The sequence below is a fragment of the Siniperca chuatsi genome, linkage group LG21, assembly GCF_020085105.1.
Source record: "Siniperca chuatsi isolate FFG_IHB_CAS linkage group LG21, ASM2008510v1, whole genome shotgun sequence".
NCBI classification, from domain to species: domain Eukaryota; kingdom Metazoa; phylum Chordata; class Actinopteri; order Centrarchiformes; family Sinipercidae; genus Siniperca; species Siniperca chuatsi.
Window position 1 is genome coordinate 8,197,411 of NC_058062.1, and position 26,046 is coordinate 8,223,456.

The window sequence follows — 26,046 nt, forward strand, 5'->3', positions numbered from 1 at the left end:
TTTCCCCCCACTAAGCTTTAACACACAGGTTGCTGAAGAATTTCCCTCAAAACACATTCGCACATGTTCACAATGGCTACATGACCATAAATGAAGCATGAACTCAGCATCACTCCATAAGGGAATTCAGTTAAAAAGAAGAGCTCATTATATGGAAGAAAATAGTTATTCTTCATGAATGTTGTGGTGCATTAGATAAAGATGGGTTTGTCACCCACCATGAGGTTGGCACATAGAAGCTTCTAGGTATGCTAATAACATCAGACCACCATCATAAGATAAATAATGTGCCCTATATGTATTATAAGATGTGAGAAATGATTATGTAGATGCTGCTTGAGTACAGTAACAACCACGTTTTTCTCATATTTGAAACAACTCTGAAGTCCAGGTAAATTAGCTTCAACACATAAACCAACCCTGTCTGCTATTACGTCTAACCCCGTCTGTCAGGTTTAGGCAGCAAAAGCACTTTGGTTAAGGTTAGGGAAAGATCGTGGTTTCGTTTAAATAATAAACTTGATGGTGTTGTATAAACAGGTAGATAAAATCTGTTGAAAATACAGCTTCATCTCTTTCAATTAATGTTGCACTGAAGTCTGAAGTTGATCTGTATCTCTTGGATTGTGCTGACAAATCTGCACTGTGTGAAACTATGCATCATGCTACGGGCTTTAATTTTCATAAATGTGCTGTTGGACACGAAAAGAAACAGGGAAAAAAAAATTATTTAGGGCAAACACATGCCAAATTCAATCAAGATATTGCCAAGTAAATACCAAAAGAGATTTTAGAGTCAAGAAATCTGCAGCTGCAATAAGGATTTTTTAAAACTGGATTCATTTTAAGTGCGTTTTGTGGGCTGGTAATAGGGCTGCATATATACCCTGTAGACCAAACATATGTCATATGCTGAAAATCACCAGCTCACAGTTAGATGGAGGAGTTTTAATGATAATAACACTGATATTTTTCTACCATATGTATATTTATGTATAAGTAATTCTCATGTACTATAGAGCAAATTATATTGCAGATTTGGAGAATAATTTTCAGATTCACATCTCTAAGTCCATTGTTACGTGAATTTACCTTATTAAAATAATTTTATATGGTGTTACAATAAGGTATGTATGAGACGTGTGAAACCTCAGCTTCATTTAATTATATTAAATTGCTTTCTTATGATAATCTTGAACTTTTACTGACACTAACTTCTACAGTGAATCTTTAATATCCCTTTTCAGTGAAGTATTGACTGTTTTATATGGAGAAGCGGAGCAGTATCCATCCTCTCTCTCTTACTATCCAAAGACTCTCATCTTTTGTGTTGCTTTTCATAAGACATGATGTACGTGAGGATGGGTCAGGTTGCAGCCCTGGAGGAAGGGGTGCAGGAGGGAAAGAGTGGATTTGGTGAGGAGAAACAGACCCCATATGGTCTTGAGGAGCTGGAATTTCTCCAAGATGTACATCTCCAGGATGCTGACCCAGAGCATTGAAAGGTTGAGCACTGGCACCGATCTGACTGATTCTGTTCAGCTGCTGACGTGCAGAGGAGCGCACGTGGGTATGAGGACAAAAATAGCTCGCTGTGGTCCACAGCTTGACACAACTGTTCAGAATTTAAATCACTGCCAATTTAATCTGTCCCACATCAACTTTCTATGAGATAACTACGTCACAATGTAGCAATATGTAGCAATATATATGGGTATTGTGCATAAAGGATGTTTCAGTTAATTTCATTTGATTTGTGTTATTACTGTCTTAAGTGGATGCTTTAGAAAGGAGGGGGATTTTAGATTTGCTATTCAAGACTGGTCGTGTGCAATCTATTTTAATAACGAAAGCAGTTAAAATATTCAGAAAAGTGACACCAAGTCAAATTATGTAGGCCCTCCTCATCTTCCTGTGTAAAAAGGCAAACCATCTTGTTGTGCCCATTCATTAATTGAAGAGATTAGTGTGCTTAAGTGGTTTGCAGAGTAAAGAGAAAAGACCTCTACATTTAAAACGAAGATAGGAGAGAGTGAGATTTTCTAAATGAACATTACATTTAAGTGTTAAGAAATCACCCCCCCCATGTGACATACTGTATGTTCTGCAGCATAAACAAACTGGTGTTCAGCAACAAACTGAACACCAAAGTCTGCATTTCCTAATTTGCTGTATGATACATTATGAAGCTCATTAACAGCAGTGGACATAATGTATGTCATTTATTATAGCCGTAATTGTTAGGAAGATATGTAATGGACTTGACAGTGTATATACATTAGTCTCATTTTGGCCATCATCAGCACTAACCAATGCAACTTGATGTTATATCCTTTGTAGAGCTGCAGCTAACAGTTCTTTTAATTATAGATTAAATCATTTTCTCAATTAATTGATTAATTGTTTGGTCTACAAAACATCTGAATTTTTTTAAAGCTCAAGCTCACGTCTTCAGATGTTTTGTTTTGTCTGACCAACGGTCCAAAACCCAAATATATTTATCTTAGTATCATTTAAGACGAGGAAAAGCAACAAATTCTCAAATTTGAGAAGCTGGAACCATCAAATTTGACATTTTGTCCTGAAATCTGACTTAAACCATTAATCGATTATCAACAAAGTTGCTGATTCATTTTCTGGTGATCTACACACCTATAAGGTTAGGTATGAATGTCTTGTACTCTTGAGCTCTGATAATGTTAATCGGTGCACCTCATGCATTCCACACATGCACATTTGAATTATCTTCTGGAAAAGGAGGCAGCCACACACTCATACATTTCTTGAGAAGGAGGTGGAGGAAAGTTGAATAAAACATTTTGAGAAAAGAATTTTGAAAATGAAGGATGTTTAAATTTACTGGATGCAACCTTGAAGCTGATGAACAGTGTTTACATAAAGACATGACTTCAGCTCTCCCTCTATCTCTAATAGGACTCATCTCAAGTGCTGTACTCCTGGGTGAACCCAGTGGGCATCAGGTGTGCCAACAACCATCAGCAATTTAGAGAAAGTGTCCTTAAAAATGTATTGACCTTGGTACCATCAGCTACGTTACGCTGTAGACAGCTTCCTGCGGTGTTCAGCTTTAAAATGTATCTAAATTCAAATCACTCCATTTTGTAAATGTAAAAAAAATAAAATAAAGCATAGCATTAATCACATTGGTTGTGGTAATTTGCTTAAAGATGAAGAATGTGCCTTACATTGATGTCAAAACACATCACACAATGATGAGTTCTTATCTCTGTCTTTTATGATTATAAAATCAAGTTGCATAAGCCGACAATACGCTGACAGGGCTATATTATCTTGTAATATTATGTATTAACTTTCACTGGCCAGTGGCCAAAACGGCAGAAATAAATCTCAGTGTAAAACTGTACACATGGCTTGCTCTTTGCCTGGTACACTTCAGTCAGAGTAACTAGTATTAAATTTGATTTTTTTTTTATTTTGACAGGATGACAAGGTTTAGTTGGTGAATATATCTTCTGTTATGTACTTATCCTGAGCTGCCAATCAAGGAGTACCTCCCTTTGCAGCACTTGTGGCAGCTGGGGTGGAGGAGGGTGTACAAAAGCAGAACAAATCTTTGTAGCATGCTGCACAGTCACAAGCAACAGACTGAGTGAGGAGCAGACTGACTCAAAGTGTCTCTGCTCTTTGAAAGGTCCACTCTGATGTAGAGAGAGTGTGTGATAGGAGGTCATGAATGCTGCTAGGTGGGTCAATTATGTTAAGCTTGCTGACTGAATCTGTGTTGGGGCCTATAATTACCGTACACCAACAGTAAAAAAATTGAGTTTCTTTATAACACAGTGAAAGGAATCACTACCTGGGGTTATGTTGGGACAGGATCTAAATGCAGGTGATTACAACAGCCAGGCTTTCCAGCTGACCATGAAATAACTGAACGGGGGGTTAAGTTATTAGATTTACATATTATTTGCTAATACTCAAAAGTTCTTGATTTTACATCTGAGTGACTCAGTCTCAGTTAAGCCTGAAGGTATGGAAATGGAGAGCAACACAGCTAGTTTCCCCTATGGAGAATAAGAGAGTTTGTGCTGCCTGTTGAACCCATAAACAACGAGCATTAAGCAAAGCAACACACACACACACGCATGCACACGCACGCACGCACGCACGCACGCGCGTGCACACACACACGCTAGAATTCATCCATTATGAATCATTACACTTGCCCATGTGCATGCATATGCACACAGTAAACTTTGAAATTGCCTTTCCAAAAATAGACGTGCTATAATACTTACTGTATCCTCAACCATACCAAATGCTATATACAGTAAAAAAAAAACCACACACACATTTGGAGACAGAATGGGTTTCCTGATAGCTTCATGAAAGCAAGATACTGGTGTGCTATTCCTTCACTCATTCAGTATTAAAGAAGCATGGCATGCTTTCTAGAGCACACATAATGATGGTGTAATGGCTCTACAGAAAAATAGAACATAGCTGGTTGTAGATGTTACTGCTAAAGTACAAAATGATCATACTATGAGTGTGTGTGCAAGCCTTCAGGTATACAAAAAACAAAAAAGTTAAACATGAAACATTATAAGACATTGTTCTACTGATATTTGCTTATAGATTTTAAAAACAGCTTATGCAATAAACTTACACTCTCATACATCTGAAGTTAAATTGTACATGCTGCCTCATCTAAAATTAAGTAAAATAGATTAAATATTCAGTTCAAAGGCACGTTGCAGTGGCTCAACAATCTTACAATCATCTGCTCACCCTGTAGTTCTGAATTCATTAGCTTTAATGAATTAAAATAGTTTAACTACCATTTTATATTTCCTTAATTATTTTTAAGGGAATATGTGCCTTACTGTATATTTCATAACATTTAACTCCAGTGTACAGTCGGTAAATATACAGCCTTTTAGATTCTCAAAGGTGAGAAGTAACCAAGGTTTGTTTATTGTCATATTCAAATTGTATAGTACAGTACAGTACTTCTGGTCAGTATTTTATTATATAATATTCTATTTAAGAAACTGACACGAAGTGCGGTACCTCTTGTGCTGTTTTAACATGTAGAAGCCGTGCACTTAACCTTTGCCATATTAAAGGAAACCCTGCTATTGACACTTCATTTCAGAGGTGCATTCATAATCTTTTGTTCGAGACATTTCTGTGCTCTGTGAACAGACTGGACCGTGGGGTACAGAAGCAGGAAAGTTATTAAGTGGCACAAACTCTGGGGCTGTTTTGTTTTGCCTGGGGGATCATTCATTTAATGTCTGATATTTGCCTCGTAGATTCTTCTTCTTTGCTTCCAGGCTAGCTCTGAATAGTGATGAATAGCAACAGTATGACAATCTGTGCCCGAGTGGCCTTGCACACATGCATGTGACAAAGACATTAATGTACTCCCATGTCTGTTTTTGCTATCCAGGATTATTAATCAGGAACATCTTGTGAAGCACCATAATGACTTTTATTCTGGGTCAAAGTCAGATCTCTTGAGTGACAGTGTTATTATCTGGAATAAGTGGGGTAGAATGATAAGGATGACAAGTATAACAGGGGCTCTGCATGGTTTTACTCCACTGCCTTCATTGCTTTTAGCAGATATTCTTCGGGGCAAGACCAGCTAAAGAGCGCATTGTGTGCTGGTATTCTAGGATTGCCTGAGAAGAACCGTTAGGAACATGTGCACGCCGAGGACAGGCTAATGCTCGTAGGCTCTTTTCAGGAAAAGAAAGGATTCATGCTACATTGTGCACTTTCAGTATGGAGATGCATCAAGTCTTGTAAAGCATATACTGTATTCCTTTTTTAGCACTAATAATCTTCAGTATCTCTAAATATTTACAATTGGAACAACTTCTTAAACTAGTGCCAACACAACAATCTATGGACCCTTTGTTAACAAAATAATTGGTCTTTGAGTGTGTAGTGTAACCACAAAGTCTAGTGGAATTCACATAATAGTGCACTTACAAAGACTGCTCAGAGGTTGCTTCGTGTGAAACGCTTTCTCTGATATTCCCATGAGCGAACTTTGAAGCCATATGGGAAGACATATGGTGCAATAAAGCACTGATGTTGCAGCGACACTCCTCGTAGTTCTTCGTAGTTCCATATATTGTTGTCTTCATTCCAAATAAAGATCCTATCAAGAAACAGCTGCAGAACATCTCCTTCACGGCTGCAAGGATTCATTTAAGACCTACAGCAGAGCAAAATCTCACCAACAGCTCCAGCATTAATTTAAAATGAATCCTGTCATCAGTGCCATCATTAGATCTGAATTCAAACTGTAATTCTGATGCTTGCAAAGGAAGTCCATGAAGCATCCCATGGTTCACTTTGGGTATTTTACAGCCTGTCTAATTAATATCATCATTGGAAAATCTTCATTTTACCCTGAATAAAAATGGACTCAAATACCACAGTTTTCTTCTTCTTCAAACTGGGTTATTTCTGTGGTAGTTTTGGTGTTGACACTTCCTGTTTTATTTTGTAGTAGTCTCCTTCCCTTGTGTGTCTTGTGTTTTTACTTCCTGTCTGTGTTTTCCCTCCAGTTTTGATTGTTGGTCCTCCCTTGATTGTTTGCACCTGTGTCTCGTTGTCTCACCTCCCCTTGGGTATTTAGTCTGGGTCTTTTCTTTGTTCTGGGTTGGATCATTGTTGTACACATGGTGTTGGTCCTTGTCAAGCCCTTGACTGAGTTTATCTTGGAGTCTTTGTTCTCCGGTGAACCTTGTTTGGATTTTGGATTTTGGTTTTTGTCTGCTCGTTGCCTGTCTGCTCACCTCTGCCTGTTCTTGCCTGCATTCCACCCAACAATAAACACGGTAGTCATCCAGCTACTTCCGCTTCCTTGTCATCTGCTTTTGTGTCCACATACTTCTCTACCTGCGTATAGCAGCTCGCCTCATGACAATTTCAGTATTTTAATAGTATGCACTTTTTACTCTTAATGCATTTGTTTTCAGGTCATATTATTTGCAAGTGGCCATATATTATAAAATTTAAATAAATACACTCATGCCAGTTTGCTGAGAAGTCACAGTCAGGTTATGTTGATAGCTTTAAAGTCAGGCTTTACTGTGTAAAGGACAAAAGGTATAAGTCCTCCATAAAGAGGAGCTTGCAATTTAATTGATGGGATCAGAGGAGACTCAGAGGACTGTGAGATGTAAAAGCCTGGAATTGCTGCATCCCTGGTGAGCGCCCATAAGGTCTTAGAGTTGTTTTCGAGGTTGTCAAGATGACAGAGCTCTGTAAAATCCTTGTGTTTAAGTTTATTATTATGGCTAAACCAGTCCAGATTGGAATTTTCACTGTGTAGAACTGAGTGCCTGCAATATATCAAAATTCTAAGCACGAGATGGGGAACACACCCTACATTTACTGGTAGGTGATGCATATCTAGGATATGAATGGCATGAAAAATGGCACAAGTTATCTCGCCCTGTTCAACTCACAAAGCTCAGTGTGCACAGGGGAGAGGGAGTGTCAGGCCCTTGGGGCTGCACTGTACATATGTTAACACGGAAGCCTGCGAGACCGCGAACCAGGGAAGACACAGTGTACAGAGTGCCCTCACACTAAGAGTCTGTTCAAGCAGTTTAACGGGGGCATGTCCTAGCCACTCAACTGAATGTGCAGCAGAGAGATACTGTAGACTGTCCTCACATTCCCTCTATTTTCATTACTTAGTCTAGAAAGTGGTCAGCACATCAACCTCCTGCACACTTACTCTTGTCCATTCATATATTCAAAACTGATACATGTTAAGAATCAATTTGACTTTGCAGACACGATTCCTGCAGCTGTTCATTAATCCACTCATGAATATGGAATAATTCAGACCTCATTGGCTCTTTTTACAGTGGTGTGAATAGTGAAGTCTCGGAAAATCTCTCCTGACCACAGTGAGCTTCACTTTCCAGGTGAGAGCACTTTATTCTCCCCTATTCTCCCTGCTTCCCTCTGCAGTAGGACCACTCAATAAATCACAGTACAACGCTCTGCCTTTACTCTGCAGCCGCTAAGACACCAATGGCAATGGCTGTGAGGACAAATTGTCATGACTCAGCAAACACTTTGCTGACAGAGGTCTGCTTTCAAGAATTCTAAAACAAATATGTGAAATATATCAAAGTTAAATTCAAACTAGAAAATTACCACACATGGACATTTTGACCACCAATTTCTGCAATATGAGTGATGAGTAATGTGATTGCCTTCTTTGAATGAATTGAATAATTAAAAAGGGAAAATGAACAGACATCATCTATAATACAAAGAGTAGAAAGTAACTTGAGATACAAGCATGTACAGGTATTGTTGTCTGAGAGACCTGTTTGAAAAACTGGTGTAACATTTCATGGTTCAATTTACAGTGCAGAGAAGAAAAATCTTAATATGAGTGTTGCAAAAGCATTTTATGTAACATTGTTCCATGCTTATATATATAAATAACCACACATCACATAAATCAAACAAATTATACTAACCATAATGCCTTTTAGGTTGACACCATTAATGAGAGCAACCTTTGCACTGCAGCTATTTCCCCCTGTTTCCTCAATGAGCACTTATAGAATGAATAGGGTAACAAGCTTTGTGTCTGCACGAAAGGCATTATTCAGTGTCTTCATATTGATGGGTGTTGCCAGAGTTGATTCATTAAAGGGTTTGAGTTGAGCTGGTAATGCACTTTGGGGTCTAATGAAGCTACAGTGTCAACACTGAAGCCAAGCAGTGGGTTCAAGTCTTTGCATTTTGCAATCTTCAGTGCAATGGAGAACAGAAATGACCTTATGTCTTATTAGAAACGCCTTGTAAATGTACAATAATTCTCCAAGAACATAATCATACCATTTACTGAACACAGTGTATAAAGTGCAGAGTGTACAGTAATAAAACAAAAATATTTTTTGCTTAAATTACCTACAATATCTGAGTCATCCCAAGGATTGAAGTTGGTATTAAATCTGGCCAGTGAGCAGCAGCCAACTCACTGGCCAGAATTATTCTCTCAGTTATTCAAGCAGAATTTATTTGACTCAAACTTTTTTTGTAAGAGCTTATTATAGCACATTAAGTTCATACACTTTGTACTTAATTTATATTGTTGCACCATTAAATGTAGCCCACGACCTGTTTTTTAGAGATTGTTATTAAGTGCTTGTTATTAATTCAGTTGCAGTTCTTTTTCAGTCTAACTTGGTTACTGAGAGACCAGCTTGAAATTAAGTCTTACCGAGCCTGATTTAAAACAATATGCATTTTAGGATTTCCTGTAATTTAAGTGACCAGACTAATAATTGGCTCAAGCCAAAAGTGTAACATACTATAGTATCTACAGTATATCTGAAGTGCAAATAATTGACAATTATATGTATGATATAGACCAAAACATGCTGAACCCCCAGCTTCGTTGTAACACTAATGACATTCTAATTTAATTTTGTACCTAAAGAATTCATGCACTATATACATTTGGGTTTAATATAGTTAGCACACTTTATGTCACTTGAAACATGTACTGAATGCTAATTAAACTAAACTTTTGGTGTTTTCTAATTCTGGAAATAGGTCACTAAATCTTCCATCTATTGCTATTTTCAGGGTAATGTAATTAAGTCTGTTCCACAGAACCAATATCTTAAATGATGATGGTCTGTTTTTTTAACTGTATATTTAGCAGCTCATCAAAAAGCTGCAGTTCAGTTTTTATTTTAGAAACCAGGCTTCATTTTCTTTTTTAATACAAAATGACACTCCCCACTTTCTTGAACAGTAGAGACGTTTACACATGCACTCACCTGTTCAGCATCTCCTTGCTTTTGAAAATTTTTTAAAAATCCATTGAAAAAAGATTATTATTAACTAAAGTTGAGGTTCAAATATCATTGCATACCAAAAGTAATTTTTAATTGCTACATCTCATAAAGGAAACTTGTGTTACTGTTGCGGACAGACAGGCAGGAGACACCGATATGGAAACAGAGGGTTCTTTATTAGGTTTGAGTAGGTGAAGACAGGTGTGCCGGTATGAGGATGGGGAAGTCCGCTGGAGGGAAGACTTGGTGGCGGGGGGATTGCTGGAGAGGGAAATTGCTGAAGAAGGGACGCAGGAAATATGCTGTGTAGCATGGGGTCCTTGCACCAAACAAGGTCGGACAACTGGCTGAGGTGAGTGCTGGGCTTTTTATGCTGGCTGTGATTAGAAGCTGATAGGGAGCAGGTGTGCTTCATTAGCATTACCCTTCACGGCCAGCTCCCAAGGGCCCACAAACCCCCGCCGACGTGGTGGTGGTCCTCCACCACAGGGAGCAGGTTGATCCGGCTGGATCAGCCTGGACAGGTGTGGCGTTGGGAGCCTCGGACGGACGACCCGGAGCTTGGACAGGTGTGGAGTTGGTATCCTCGGACGGACGACCCGGGGACTGGTCTGGCGCGGAGCTGAGGACCTCGGGTGGACGACCCGGGGACTGGCATGGCACGGAGCTGGGGACCTTGGGCAGACAACCCGAGGGCCGGCCTTGTGTGGATCTCACCGCATGAGGTCCGTGACAAAGCTCAATGTCATCTAGAGGCCAGACGGAAAGTCGGCGAAGGCTGGGACCCCTTGGAGGCCTGAGGCGAAGGCAAAGGCGGGGACCTTCCGGAGGCCAGCGGCGAAGGCGGGAACCTTCTGGATGAAGGGACAGCCGGACAGAAAGCCAGCGACGGGGCAGCAGGACAGGAAGCCGCCGACGGGGCAGCAGGACAGGAAGCCAGTGACGGGAAAATTGGTAGAGGAGCAGGCTGGACCAGTGGTGTCCATGAATCCAGATCCTGCCACTCCCGCAGAGAAGGAGGGTACTGCTGCTGCGAACTGGTAGATGGTCCCGCGGTGTGCTGCGATCCAACTGGAAGAGGAGGTGGTTGCGATCCACCATCGGCTAGGGATTGGTACTGCTGCGATCCAGCCGGAAAAAGAGGCGACTGCGATCTAGAAGGGAGTCCAGGGAGCTGCTGCGATCCAGCCAGGAAAGGAGGTGACTGCAATCCAGCAGGGAGTCCGGGAGCAGGATGCCACAGCAAACCGGCAGTGAGTCCAGGGAGCTGCTGCGATCCACCCGGGAAAGGAGGCGACTACGATCCGGCAGGGAGTCCGGGGGCAGGATGCTGCTGTGGTCCGGCAAGGAGTCCGGGAGCGACGAGTTGCTGCGGTCCAGCAAAGAGTCCAGGAGCGGTTCAGTTTCTTCAGGTTCATTAATCAAGTCGCTAAGACATCGCTGATGCCATAAAACACACAATGGGATGACATTCAACAAATTATGCTTAATAAATCAAGCATTTCTCTCTCTTTTAAAATATATAAGCAAATTATCAATTATAGGAAATTGATGCACCAAATGTAAACCTGATTCATCTGTACAATATGTGGACATGCAGTTCATATATTTAAATCTTTCTCACCAGCATAGATGATTACAAAATTTGACATCGTAGGTATTGGCGCAATTAATACAATTGCAACATCTATAATTCTCCATCAACTCCTTAGTTATTTGGGTTATCTGAGGGCTCCACGTACATTGAGGCAAATGTCTCATCACTAATGCTGAGGCACAGAAGCAGTTTCCCCTTCGTTTGCCTCCTTCTCTCATCTCTTCCTGATCTAATTTTCCCTCAAGAGGGTTTACTATCTGTTACGACTTGAGTGGTAGTGAGAGAAGGAGAGCAGAAGAGTGATATTTTGTGGCATGCCTTGACCTTGGACACACTACAAAATTATGTTAGAACCGATTGCTCATAATCTTGGTTGGTGGTTTTAACAGTACAGATCAGATTTAATGTAGCATCTCAGGTTGCCTTGCAGTGAATGTAGCAGACTGAGTTGTTAAAGAAACCTGCATCCGTCAAACTAATGAAATAAGTTGCTATTTTGGTTATCAACATGGTGACATCCACAAGCATAGGTATGCTTTTTGTTTACCAGCATTTTGATTTACTCTTCTCAATATCAACCCTTTTCTATATGCTAATTGCACAAGTTCACATGACAGTGATAATAGAAATATCACATGTCATGCAGCATCATTGAGCAGCTTGCACTCTAGTCCACTTTAATGCAGTGGGATTTGCCAAAAATCCACTAGCTGCATCAAGGGATGATGACTGCTGCAGATAGCTGGGCTGATGTCTTAGTGGGAAACATCATGTGCTTCTTTTCTTGTTAGTTAAACATAAGTTTTGGCATCTCCTTTCATCACTTGAAACATCTGTGCACACCAGTTCATCATCGGCTGTGTCGCTTTCTTTGTCTCTTTCTTCATTCTCTGTAATCCTGAATTTTTCTTAGGAAGTTTTGCATGCTGTAGCTCCATTCCCTGTTTCACACACACCTTTAGCCTGCTCTACCATTTACAGGTACTTTCTACTCTACATTCTACTTTCAGACTGCTTACTGTGAGCCCTCTTGTTGCCAGGAACATACTTTATATTTTCTCCATGGAAACGTTGCTTGAGAAAAATTGTTGAAGACAATAATACAACCACTCTGAGCTGTGTGACAGTGATCAAATCAGTCAACTCTTGGGGTTTGTCTGCAAGATAAAAGTTGCATTAAGTTTCTATTTGAATTGAATGCATCCTTCATCTTTTATGCTCACTTTGTCTCTATTCTTCTTCAGAATCAGAATCCGCTTTATTGCCAAGTAGGTTTACACATACAAGGAATTTGCTTTAGTATTTTGGTGGAAAACAATAAACATTGTAGAAATATAAGAATATTCTTTAGCCGCAACATGGTTTACTTGACCGGCAGAATTCTTTCTCAGTGATCTTTTTTTACATTTCTTGCATTTTTTAGTCTGCCATCCAGCAGATCCAGATTTTTGGTACATTTTCCAACATCTGTTTGTGCTGGCTTTGTTCCTGAGCTTTGCCTTCCTCTCTCTGCCCCCAGAACTCCTCTGGGCTGGTCACCTATGAGACCTTTCCTGCCCAATGCATGCATGTTCCTCCTTCTGTTGATTATCTGTTGTGGGTATCCTTTATTCGCTGTGCCATTTGTACCACTGTTTCTTTAAATGCTTTACATGCCTTTAAAGATAAGTTCCCTACTATATGTTTGAGTTCCTTGAAGTTATAACAGTTAAATTCACATCCCTCTCATCTTTGTTGTCATGCAGGCTGGTCGGCAATTCTGTATATTTCAGGTTGAAACTGTCAGGGGGATTAAACTGGCAGAGGAGAATTCCACATATGACACAATTTTAAATAAAATGTGTCATTCTACAGAGAATATCTAATACTGGGTTGAAGGTACACACAGTGATAGCACAGTAGGAGAAACTGAATATATAACTTTATACATTATTGACTGTGCTCTTCACTATAACTGTTGTTCCGTCCATTTACAAGGATAATATCCTGTGTCATACATAGTTTAAAGGCTTTAAGTGATAAACTATCTTGCTGGTGGTGCTTAATGCCTCCTACAGAAAGTCTGGCACAGGCAACACTGGCGATGGTAGTTTGACAAAATAATAGTCTTTCACAATGAATGAGTAACCTAAATACAGGGGAGAGCCAACAGAAATGTTCACTGATGAGGTCATATATCACAATGCTAAATACTGCAGTAACAATACTGCTCTCTTGTTTGCTTTTCAGCTTAAGATCAAAATGGTTGGTGGCCTGCTCATTGCATTATTGTGGAAATAGAAAACTAAAGAGGTTGGGGAACTTTTATTTCAAAGAAAAAAAATCTAATTTGGAAAAATATTCCATTATCTATAACCTCTTATCCTTTGCAGGGCTGCAGGGGGGCTGGAATCACAAGCATTGTCTAGAGTGGCCACGATCACCTCCGGCAGCTGCAACGCAGCTGAAACGCGACGCAGCAGGAACACGACGCAGCAGCACCCGGTGGAATCAAGCCATTGTTGTTTGGTGTGTTTGTGTTTGGTCTTTACTAAGGGAGATGAAACTGTGCAGAGAACTGTATCTTGCTAAATCAACATGTTGAAAGGCAGCCAAAAATGGGATAGACTAACATGTGTTATGTCTTTGGGCTATTAAGTTCAAACAAAAAACTACCATGAATAAACAGTACTGGAAATGTGTTCATGGGAAAACTCAAAGGTTCTGTATCAGGTCTGTGGACCTAACGTTGCCCGTGGCTGCTCTCATAACAGCCTCTCAGCGCTGCAGCTGTCTCTTCTCTACCAGGATTAACAGTTTTGGAAGCACCACTAACAGTCCCTACAATGTAAACCTCTCAGAGCTCACATGAATAGCGCTGACGCTTGATATTACTCCACAGTTGCATTAGTAAAGTATGATAATAAATGAAACATTCTCCTGAACACCCCATTAGTAAACCTTAGCTTTTCACAGCCTCCTACAGCTCTCACACAAAAGCCCACAAGCTGTCCGAGACAGAAAAGCCTCTCTTATTTCTCCATCTCTTTCCTCATTTGTCTCTCTTCCCCTGCCTTTTCACTTTTGTTCTTATTTATTCATTGACTATTTTTCAATGCTACAGTATGAGTGTACGCAGTACCTTACTCTAAAAACCCAATACATGTAATCCAGACCGATTTGAGTTAAGATCTGCAGAATAACTAAAGTATACAAAGCAGTAATTACAGTAGTGCTTGTTCATCTAAATGAAATATTTTCTTGGATTCCTCATGTTCCTAAACTATTTTGTTGAATGTTATGTTGTTTTTGATTTTCTGTATTGTTACTTGTATTTGTTGGCACTGGGCTCTCTGCTTTTGTGACCTACTCATGCCTGATTGGGGTTCTTTCAGTGTCACTGCCCTTTAAAGTCTGCTCTCCGCCCTGAAGTCAGGCTCCAGGAAGGATAACATTGGGAGGTACCTATAGTTACATAGGGTTTCTCTTCTGGCACATACAGTCATACTGTACTTAACTGTTCTGCCAGGAAAGACTAAACAAAACAATAATTTACCTGACAACTGAAAGGGCACCATTATCCCATTTTTCATAAATGGCTGGTTTAATGAGCACATTTTTGTAATATCTAAATTACCCAAAACACCAAAACCCAATGTTAAGGAATGTGGTTGGCCTATAGATGTGAGGGAGGCCCATATGGTAGCTTACTATTTGAAAAGCCTAGTCTGCCTATCACAAACATTCCCTTACTCAGTTTCTAACAATTACTACAGTCCAGACACTGAATATTTTTACACACTTTTCACACTGTTTTTCACACTATTGTATCACCTGAAACCTGTATACAATAAGATTATCAGTATAGACTATTCAAAGAATGTGTGACCATTTATTATTTACAAACAATTAAAAAAATTAATGTAAATTATTTTTACAACAAAATGCTTAGTGGAGAGTTGGTTTTAAACAGAGATGAACACATTGTGAATGAATCTGGCTTCATCGACAGTCTGTTTGAACTCTGACCACCTGGTCAAGAGTTCAAGTCCCAGACCTGATTTATGTCGTGTTTTAAAATAAATGAGTGTATTTCAGGTCAAAGTTGAACAGTCAAGTGGCATGTTCAGACTACTCTGGCTATAAATGTTTTTTCTTTTTTTAAATCAGTGAACTTAAAAGTGGTTTTTAAAAGGTATTTGTCTTTGCTCCTGGGAAATCCAAATGTTTTCCTTTGCCCGTACTGCATTATTTATGAAAACTGAAAGTCAAGGCAGAGATTGTGTACTTAAGTGTGATTTGCAGCACATTGCTCATGCCTCCTTGCCATATGTCATTCTACCTGGCTGCACATCAGCCACCTAAAAGCCTGTGTACTTACATCATCGTTCTGCTGGGAAGAGATGTTTGGTGAAATGTCCTCCATTTTTCCATGTCTCCATGTTTCAGATGGTATCAAAGCTGTTAGTCTTTCAGTGGTTGGTTAAAAGTCTTATGACGACTAATGCAGGATCACTGAAGTGATAAAAACATGATGTAATGAACCTTCTTTCCTCGCTTGGGGGTTGTAGAGAATCCAGTGTATAGTATGGGACTGTATAATCTCAATTTTAGCAATGTTACATGAGAGAGTAATCTGTAAAAGGGTGGTCTTTAAAACTGAAACAAATTAATACCAGTAAAAATGCTGTTGAGTAAAATATTGCATTGTTTACCAAGAAAGGTTTATGACCTATAATTTAAACGCACAAATTCTGAAAGGGGAAAAGTTGTGGGTTGAGGAAAGATTTTCATTAGGTACCAACCAGAGACCAAAGTAGATCCTAGCAACTAGAATTTTGTTTTGATGTAATTTTCATACTGCTTAACTCAGCACAAACTATTTCCTATGTATTCTCTTTATTAGTTACAGAAGCTAGTGGCATCGAAGGAACAGTACACTCGTTAGCCCTCCTGCTACAGTAAGATCGGGGATATGTTGGTTTAGCACAAAGATTGAAGGCAGGAGGAAAATAAGTTAAAGTCATAAGTTAAAGACAAATACTCCTTTCAACAATGTTTATTTTTTCTTGTGGAGTTTAAAGAAAAATTAAATGCATAAACAACACATCGTGGTGTTAGAAATAGTTATGTGGGTGGATGATTTAAAAAAACAAACACTGACTCATCTGCCCAGCATTTCCAGCTACAGCAGGTGTTGCCAGGTGTAATTGTTGACATTTAAAAACAAGGTACTTAATTCTCTAAAATATCATAAAGACTAAAGCCATGGGTTGTAGGTATCTTGTAGAAACTAGGATTAAAATCACTTGTCTATCCTGTGGATTCCTTTGTAAGGCTGTGTCTTTGTCTTTCCTGTGTGTTGTCCTGCACAGTGGGGCTCCTGATCATCATGTGGAGAGTTCCGTCAGGCCACCCATCAATTTCCCAAAAGGTGGGATGTGTTAGATTGTTCCTGTCTGACTTGTTAGGCAGTTGTCTATTGTCAGACAGGTTTGATACACACCATGCTTCTGGTTGCCCCCTACCTTCTGTTATCAGGATAGATGGGGACTGGCAGACCATCTCTGGCTAAGATCATGTGCAGACCATCTCTAATGACCTGTTACACAAGGGTTAAACAATGAGAGTTGCATTGGGCCAACTTCAGAGATAATTACGTTGCTGTGTCAGTGTCAGGGCAGAGGGTGTAGTAATTGCACACACAAGCCACTGTAAGAGAAGTGGTGTTGAACTCATGGGAAGCAACCCCCGTAGGACTGAGTTGGATCATCCTGGATGGCGGAGCATATGCAAATTTCACTGAGCAGAGATTCAGAGATAAGTGGCAAAGAGCCCTATTAAAGGGTTTTGACTGTGACTGTAAAACTAGAGTTACGATTTGTAACTATCGTCACCATAGCAACATTTAATCGGTCTGTTCAATCTATGGAGTTAACTTAATGGATGCTTTAGAACAATGAATCCACAAGTGCTGTCAAAGCCAACACGATGCATGCTTCCACAAATGGCTTGCTTCCCTAATGAGCACCAATTTGGTGGTTTTCATTTCATAATGTCTCAAGCGTGCAGTCAGTAAATAAGCCTGAAATTCACCAACTAAGCTAATGATGAGCGCTAAACATTGTGAACAGTGAACATTTAGTATTACTGGTGTTGCAAGAAGACAAAATGTCAACACAATGGAAATGAACTTCAAATCTGTAGTATCAAACTGTTACCAAGGTGGGTCATATTAGGTTCAACCCAATTTGTCGATTATCAGAAAAGTTGCACATACATTTTTCTGTCAATCGATTATTCGACTATTCGCTTCAGCTCTACATCGGTGCTAAAATCCTCTAAGTTAAATATTGGCATAAAACAGTCTTCACTGATTTGTAACATTTCCTGCAATGGAAACAACCAGAGATATTCAGTAATAGCTACCTTGCTAGAAATTGTAAAGCAAAATCTGACAAAATCTTTATTGCCTCACGGTATATCGTCATTTCATCCAAACCTGTGTAACATGGCTGTTAAAACTCATGTTTGACAGTGCCTCCCTCATAGGCCAACACAGCCTCACCTAAAACCGACACCACGGTGCAGTGTGGGATTGTACTGAATGACGGCACAAATTGTCAGAACACTTGTTTCTCTGTGCTGGTTTTAAAAAAGGAGCCTTCTCTACAAACCAATGAAAGACAAGAAATCCCCCAGACCAAACAGGCAACATACTCAGAGGAATATTGTACAAGAAACAGTGTTTCAAAAATGGAACGTTTTCACACCAGGCAGACACAGACTACAGCTTCTTTGAGGAAGAAAACAACCGACTGTCAGTTTAGTGAATTTAACAGCTGATCTGTAGGAAGAGGTCTGTCTTCTCCAAGAGAACTGAGCAACACTTTCCTTCTGTCTATCTTTCCTTTTACATGAACCTGTAAAACTGCCAAGATGTAAGGCAGCAAATGATTGGTGTAAGTCACTTGACTTTTTCTCATCACCTGACACACGTCCATCACCGTAATGCACTGAAGGAGCTCAGGGGAGATAGGACATGCAGAAATGTCCTGTGCTTAGAGTTGTGATTGACTCATGCCTCAGTGCCTCAGTCTGTCAGGGGATGAAAGACAAACATGTTTGTCTGACAGTTTGCTGCAATTCCCCCCTCAGTCCTTCCTCCTCAGCTTTGTCAACTCTGTGTGCTGCTGTGTACCCAAACAGGCATCAGAGGACAAGCATGTTTTCTCTGTATGCAGGTCGGATCTTAACATGTAGTTTAAAATCCAGTAAAATTGTACTGCAACAAATGAAGGGGAATAAGGTGAAATTTCACATGGCATGTCTGATAAGCATAAAAGATTCACCAAGACCAAAAGACTTGGTTCAGCCCCTTGTCTTCTGTCTACCTTAAAGTAAAGCAAATCCACTTATACAAATACATGATAAACATGTACACAAGATTTGTGTACATGAGATTAGATTGTTTTTAAAACCACAGGCACATCTCTCATTATTTTCCTATATAGATAACATGTTTAGCATTATGCAAATACATTTTTTACAACACCACTATCTGTGTTGACACACCTAATGAACAAAAAATTACATGAGACTAAAACTGTGGTTGTAGTATGACCTTGTAGATTACAGACACCATGTACCTGCTACAAAGAGCTTTTATTCCACCTGCAGAAATCAGGAAGCTGAGATAGAATCATACTCTTCATTTTCCATTACTTTCAATGCTATCACATTTGGAGTAGTGCGAGTGGACAATGACTACAGTTTGTCCACCTGCAGAGCACAGGGTTGGTCAAGCTGCAGAGGACCTCAAGCACTCCAGGGGACTGAGCTGTCAACTTTTTGGTTCACTTCCTGAACCTTTCTGACTTCACAGTTCACTCAAGCGACCTCTGCAAGTTCTTTGATGAATCCTATAGTTTGGGACACTCAGGAGACTGAGACTACAATACGTTTCTGGAGGAGAGTTTCATCAGCTGTAACTCTACCTTAGTAGGGGACTGTTCTCCCATGAAAAACTTTGTTGTTTACGTTCAAGTGACAAAGCCCTCTAGCGGCCATAGGAATTATGAGTCCTGTCTGTTAGGGGCAAAGCAGGAAGTCAGGTGAATTTTTTATAGAGCGACAAAGTCCACCTATGGGAGGAGGTTAGGGTGGGTGGATGGATGGGCCACCAAAACAATGGACTTTAATCGCTGTTCTTTTCCCGTTTCCTACCGACATTCAATGTTTGTTTCTTTTAATCATGACTGCAGTCCATAATCAAGTGGTTATTATTATTGTTACTATAAATGCAAGGGTCCACTAATTTTAACAAAATAGTCATTTTAACCCAAATCACAATGTTTCCCTAACCCTAATCCAGTTGTTTTTGTACCTTTAAACTTAACCAAACCTTAACTATAATGGTGTAAGATCAGAAAACTTTTTTTTTTTTTTTTTTTTAAAAAACAGCAATGTTGTCCTGACAATTGTGGCATCTGATTTGAAAATGCTTATAACACCATACCTAAACTACAAAAACAAGGAATGGACTGCTGGTAGAGCCAGAAACACTGTAAACACAGTGTGAGGAAGTGGAAATGGAAAAGTCCTACGAGAACAAGTGAACTGTTTTTCTTGAGGGACCCACGCTGCATGCATGTAAAGGCCAGTTCAGACCAAAGTTTCATGACGAGACTAAACCGTTTTAAAACATTGCAGGGAAAAGTTGCAGCGGTGTAAACTGGCCTGTCTCAGCTTGACTCAAGCCGGCTGATGGCGTCGCTGCGACTCAGCTTGTCAAGTCGCCAGTGGCTGGTTTTAGATCATAAGGCACATCAATTGTTTCAACAGCCAATCAGCTTGTAGTAAAGTCAGCTGGTCAAAATGGCAGAGTTTTGGATGGAGGAAAGAGAGAATCAACATCAATTTGGTTGAGGAACAGCCGTGTCTGTATGACAAAAGCATTAAAATTTACTCAAATAAGATAAACAATTAAACTGCCCTTTGTCACATTGCACAATGGCTGGGTGTTTAATTCTGGTTTCTGTCCAATCAAATAGCCTAGCAAAAGCAGCGCCCGAACTTAGCAATAAAACGGTTGTAATTACGGGTTTTTTTATCAGCTCATTGTTGGATTGTCCACCAAATTTGATTGATATATAGTCTGTCTTGTCTAGTCGCATTGGTATAAACTGGGAGAACGTTGCAGACCAGCGCATTGCAAGTAGTTGCAAGTTTCAACTCGTGTCGTCAAGACCAGTTCTATGGTCTGAACTGGCCTTAACAGACCATTAAACATTCTCTCTGTCATTGATGGTCAGTGCTCCACTGTCTGTGGTGGGAATCTGTGGAGGCAGGCAGGCTAAACAAACTGAGAGAGAGCAGTTGTGTTGTAGGGCTGAGGCTGGACAGCCTGGAGGCAGCAGCAGAGAGGAGACTGAGGTCTAAACTACATCTTGGACAACACCTGGTGAGTTTATGCAGGTACAGAGCACCTTCACTCTCTGGCTCAGAACCCCAAGGTGCTATACAGAGCTCTTTGGGGGCTCAGCATCAGGCATCAGTCTTTATAGTAGTGCTTTATTTTATTGCTTGGCTCTTTTTCTAACTTTGGGTTAAAGTTCTGAATATAAAGAAATCCCAAGCTGTTCAAGATCATGAAGACACAATACAGAGATTGAGCTGTGCTTTGTTGGGGATTTTCTCTCTAATCCTCTACACGAGGCTGTAAGACACAGTAAAAGGGATTTACCACAGAATTTCAGTGCTGCATGGTATTCTAACTAAGATTGTAAAAATTAATTTGTATCATTCAGAGTCAAAAGGAAAAAATTATTCTGTCCATTCCCAATTATGTGCTCATAATATTCAGTTAGGAATGATAAATTAATCTGTTAAAGCAAAAGTTTGACATTTAGGGAAATACGCTTATTTGCTTTCTGGCGGAGAGTTAGATAAGAAGATTGATACCACTCAAAACATCAAGTAGTTGTTTATCCATTTTGGTTTTAGTATGTAAAAAAGAAACTAGTGAACTTTAGAGGTGCTGGTATTTTATCTGGATTTTATTACCTTTGAACAGAGCCATGCTAGCTGTTTCCCTCTGTTTCCAGTCTTTATGCTAAGCTATGCTAACTGGCTGTAGCCTTGTATTTACCATACAGACATGAGAGTGGTATCAGTCTTTTCATGTTACTCACAAGAAGAATAAGCATATTTTCCAAAATGCTGAACTATTCCTTTAAAGCATGCAAGATGACATTGGTCAGAGAAGTCCGATTACAGTACCTGTAAAAAAATGAAAAATTAGAATTTTACTGCTTTAAAAAGCTAAAAATTAAAATAGGAACAAATTATTTAAAATTAATTATTAATTAAATATTAATATTTAAAACTATTTTTTATCTCAAGAAACTGGATTCACAAGTCTCTTAAAGCCTGAAACCAGGTAACATAATGAAACCTGGTAGAGTAATGTCAGTTTGTCTGAGGATTATGTTAATCCTCAACCTTTTCTTAATACACAATAGTTTGTGGAAAATTAAACTGCTGTACAGCATTAGCTAATTTAGGCACTATTTAGGAGCCAGTAAGCTTTGAGCATCTTGGTGTTTTCTGTTGCACTGAGACTGTACTATAAAATCCTCTCTGGACAGTTGGCTCATACACTGGCCCTTAGAGTGAGTGAGGCAATGAAAGATTGAGTCTACATCACTGTACACAAATGGCACTAATGGGGACAATGATAATCTCCAAATGAATCCAATTACGGGGGCTGTTATTCTCACACCTCACATGTCTTCATGTCTTCATTCGAGCAGAGTTATTCAGTCAGCGAAAGCCAATAAAAAGTTGTTGACCACATCACACCTTTCTAATCAACTCATATCTGTCCCAACAGTTTGACAGTTAAATAGAAACAGATGACAGCTGTCCAGGAAATGCTCTACCAGGGAGGTTGTGGCTGTAATGAAGTCGATGGGATTACCTCGGGGATTAGGAACTGTTAAGTACAATAACAAAATGCTCACATTATTAACAATCAGTAAAAAAGAGTATGTCTAAAAAGAGAACTGTTTGCAACCATGCCATATGTTAGTTTGGTAAATAACCAACAGTAATATAAAGAATAACACTACAGTAATACTGGGTCAAAACAATCCCATGTCTTTGGTGGTTTTCTACTGATGGGTAGTGGGTAGTTAACCCATTATTGCGCTGGTGCTATATATATTTGACCCAGTAATTTTCAGTGTATAAATTCCAGATCATCCATGAGACATTTTACTAAGTTAACGTTAATCTTTGAAGGTACATGCACTTAAAAATGCGTTTCCACGGATGAAATTGTATTAAGAGTTTAGGAGAGCACCACAAAGACACATCTTATTTCTTTTGGCATTTAAAAAACCCTATCAGTATTTGTAAAATTGAAATCCCTCAGAAAAAACCTAAAAATATATTTTTCCAGTATCTACTTAACCCAACATATTGAAAAGTCTGCACACCATTTAGACTGTAATCAGCCCTCTGCTGATATGATATTAGATTCCAGACTCCCATGCATGAGACTCTCATCAACTTAACATTAGGCTTGTGCAAAGGAAAGCGTTCGCCTCTCTCCCCTGATGAAACTTTTTGCGATGGTTTAGGGAACACCACAAAGTCACATAAGATTTTCTTAGGGAATTAGAAAGTCCAATCAGAATCTATAAAGATGAAAAACTCCCTCTCAAAGCCAGAGAATATTGATGCACAGCTAAAGCTCTTCCATTGATAATGAATAGGAAACAGACTTGGATGACTCATAAATAGTTTGTCTGAACTACAGCTCAAGGAGCTTTACATTATTCTACAAGTAAGAAAAGAGACAATTGATCAGCGTGCTAAGAATAGAATATTCTCTGTACCGCCACGGTCACTTTTCCATCTTTTAATCAATTTCTTTCTCTATCATGCTATATATTACTGAAACATACTGTGCATTAGATTAGAGGTCAGGAAAATCTCTTTTTCTGGCAACATTAATAATAAAAAATGTTAGCAGGAATAATGTTTTAAATCTGCACTCTGATCTTTGGCTTTCTCAAGCAGAGTTATCCGTTTTAATATTTGAAACTCGTTTGGTGAGCGTTAATTGGAAACAAAGTCCAAAGTGTGCAGCACAAATTTAGAAACAATGTGTTAAATGTGTTTTGCTGTGGTGCTGATACAGAGGTCAGGAAGGTATTATCATCAAGTTTGTTGAGATTTCATTTGATAATTTCCTTTGTGCTGAGTTAATTTCCTGTCAACGATCGTACAAGACATGTGTGGCTGTTAAAAGTTGCTTGTAATTCATTCCTCATACAGATTAAGTAGTAAATTGTGGTTAGCTTGAATTCATGTCGGTTCCAATAGATTTTAATAGTGCTAAATATTTTCGGCGGTAAAAAGAATTGAAAAATCCACAGAAACTTCCCAAAGCACTCCAGCAATATTTTTCACTTCTCCACTGTCCCTCCCAGACTGTCCTCTGAAGAGAAACGACAGCATTAGTTCAGCAAATGACCAGTAACAACATATGCTTAACAAGTGACAAACAGCTGCTGTAAGAATTATGACTCTTGTCCATCAAGAGCAAAAGAGGAAGTAGTGTGACAGTGACAAAGTTTCCATCGAAAGATAATTGCAAAATTGGCCAAAGAAAATGTGATTTATTACGGATTTCCATCCACTAATGTTATGCCAAGAGGGCACAACACAATGACGTAATTAAAAGAGCACCAGTCAACCATCAAACGATGAAAAACAATGTGGAAAATTGATGGTTACAGTCTCCTCATAGGTTCAAACAGATCTGATGTTTCTGTCTGCCGCTATTTTTCATCTCTTCACTGGAATGGAATCTTGAGTGACATTTAAATCACATGCTTCATGTACGTCGTGATTTTTACGTCAAGTCTGTTTTCATTGTACGTTGTCCTATTCTGTTTTAACTTTTCCACCTCAGCCGAATTTCTGGCATTTCCACTCAGATTTTTTATGCACAAATTGAAAATGAACACAAAAACAGATGGATGGAAATACACTAATTGTTATAGAGCCAGAAAGTCCACAGGGAGGAGTATGGGCAGACAAAATGTCAGACTTTGACACGTTGTATCTTTTAACCATAACAATCGTTCCCTAACCGTGACCAAGTAGTTATTTCAACCCAATCCATGATCCTTTCCTGACCCAAGTTGTTTTTTTCCTAAACCTCAGCAGCCTTAACCACACTGGTATCAGATCAGAAAATGGTTTTATTTTTCCAACAGTGATTCGTAATGGTTTTGGAAGGCAGTGACAAATAATGTAGTCAAATCAGAAAATTCTTATGTGTCGTTCTGGAGGGCAATTCCAAAAAACTTATTTTGTCATTTCATTTAGAGCACTTGTTGGTCCATCCAAATGCTCAGTGTGTAATGGCTATTATTTTGCCAAAATATGGATTAATATGCTTCAACTTGTAGCTCAAATCTGACTGTCTTGATCATGCAGAATTGGTTCTTTCTATGAACATTTTGATGCTTCTTGTCCCCTGTGACAACTTATCATAATTGATATCCACTGTAACAGACATGAACAGCCACCTTTTAAGTCAATAGAAGAAAAGAATTAGATATTAAAAAGACAGACTTAAAGTGAAGTATCACCTTAGATTTAAACAGATAAAGACACATTTTTACATACAAGTAGACATTTGTTATATTCCTAAGGCGTGGTTGATAGTATTGTGCCCCCAACTATTGGGAAATGGCCTATTTAAATTTATATATTTCCAATTTCACAAACTAAATGAGCAGAATGTTTTATTTCTGCTTGAATAACAGCAGAAATAGCACATTCTCTTTGGAATTCGCTGTCAACGAGGTGTAGCGAGAGAGATGAGGTTGAATAAAAGCAGACAGATAGCTTAGCAAGAGGGGTTAGAGAAGAGAGAAGAAAAACAAGGACTGAAAACAAAGGTGAGAGGAGAGGCGAGAAATGGGGGCGATGGGGAGAAATGAACAGATGAGGACAGTGAGTGCTGCCAGCTCGGCGTGAGTGCATGTGTGTGTAACTGGAGGATAATATGGCCACAGCGGCAGTACACACATCTCACATCACACTCAACAGGTGGGTCAACAAGGGGCATCTCAAACAGGCAGGCAGGAGCTTATCTTAATTCTGAGGGAGAGAAAATCCAAGATCCTATCCACAGTGACTCTCTGTAATCGATGCTGACAGGTAATTCAGAGGAGTGCATGGGAGAGCTTACAGCTTGCAGGAGTGGCAAGGCATTTATGTGGCCTTGGTTGCTATAGCCTACTGCATGCAATCAAAGTGCTTGGCAGTTCTAATGCATATCCAGATAAACACGTAATTTATATGAGCTAAAAAACAATTCAGCAGAGCACTAATGATGATGGACGAGACAAGAAATTTACAGGGAGTTATTTGTCCATCTCTCAATGACTCTACGACTAGCCTCAGATTTTCTTATTCAAGTAAAATGATGTGAATATTAGTGCAGCTCGTATTATACATATTATCATTTTTTGTTTATTTGCCTAGGATTTTTTCCTTGGTTGTTTCTCTCAGTATTAACAGGCTTTTATCAGTCACTACATG

The 26,046-nt window shown here is 39.3% G+C and overlaps 1 protein-coding gene and 1 long non-coding RNA gene across 2 annotated transcripts in view; one reads left to right on the forward strand and one right to left on the reverse strand.

Annotated features, from left to right (window-relative positions):
- The window catches only part of LOC122868381, a 117,735-nt gene extending 100,783 nt beyond the window's left edge, over positions 1-16,952 (forward strand). Inside the window, exons 2-3 of the long non-coding RNA XR_006376094.1 lie at positions 13,669-13,731; positions 13,812-16,952. This is a non-coding gene — a long non-coding RNA (uncharacterized LOC122868381). The remainder of the gene's footprint in view (positions 1-13,668; positions 13,732-13,811) is intronic.
- elfn1a (extracellular leucine-rich repeat and fibronectin type III domain containing 1a) overlaps positions 1-26,046 on the reverse strand; it is a 75,934-nt gene that overhangs the window by 29,746 nt on the left and 20,142 nt on the right. The gene's annotated exons all lie outside the window — the stretch shown is intronic.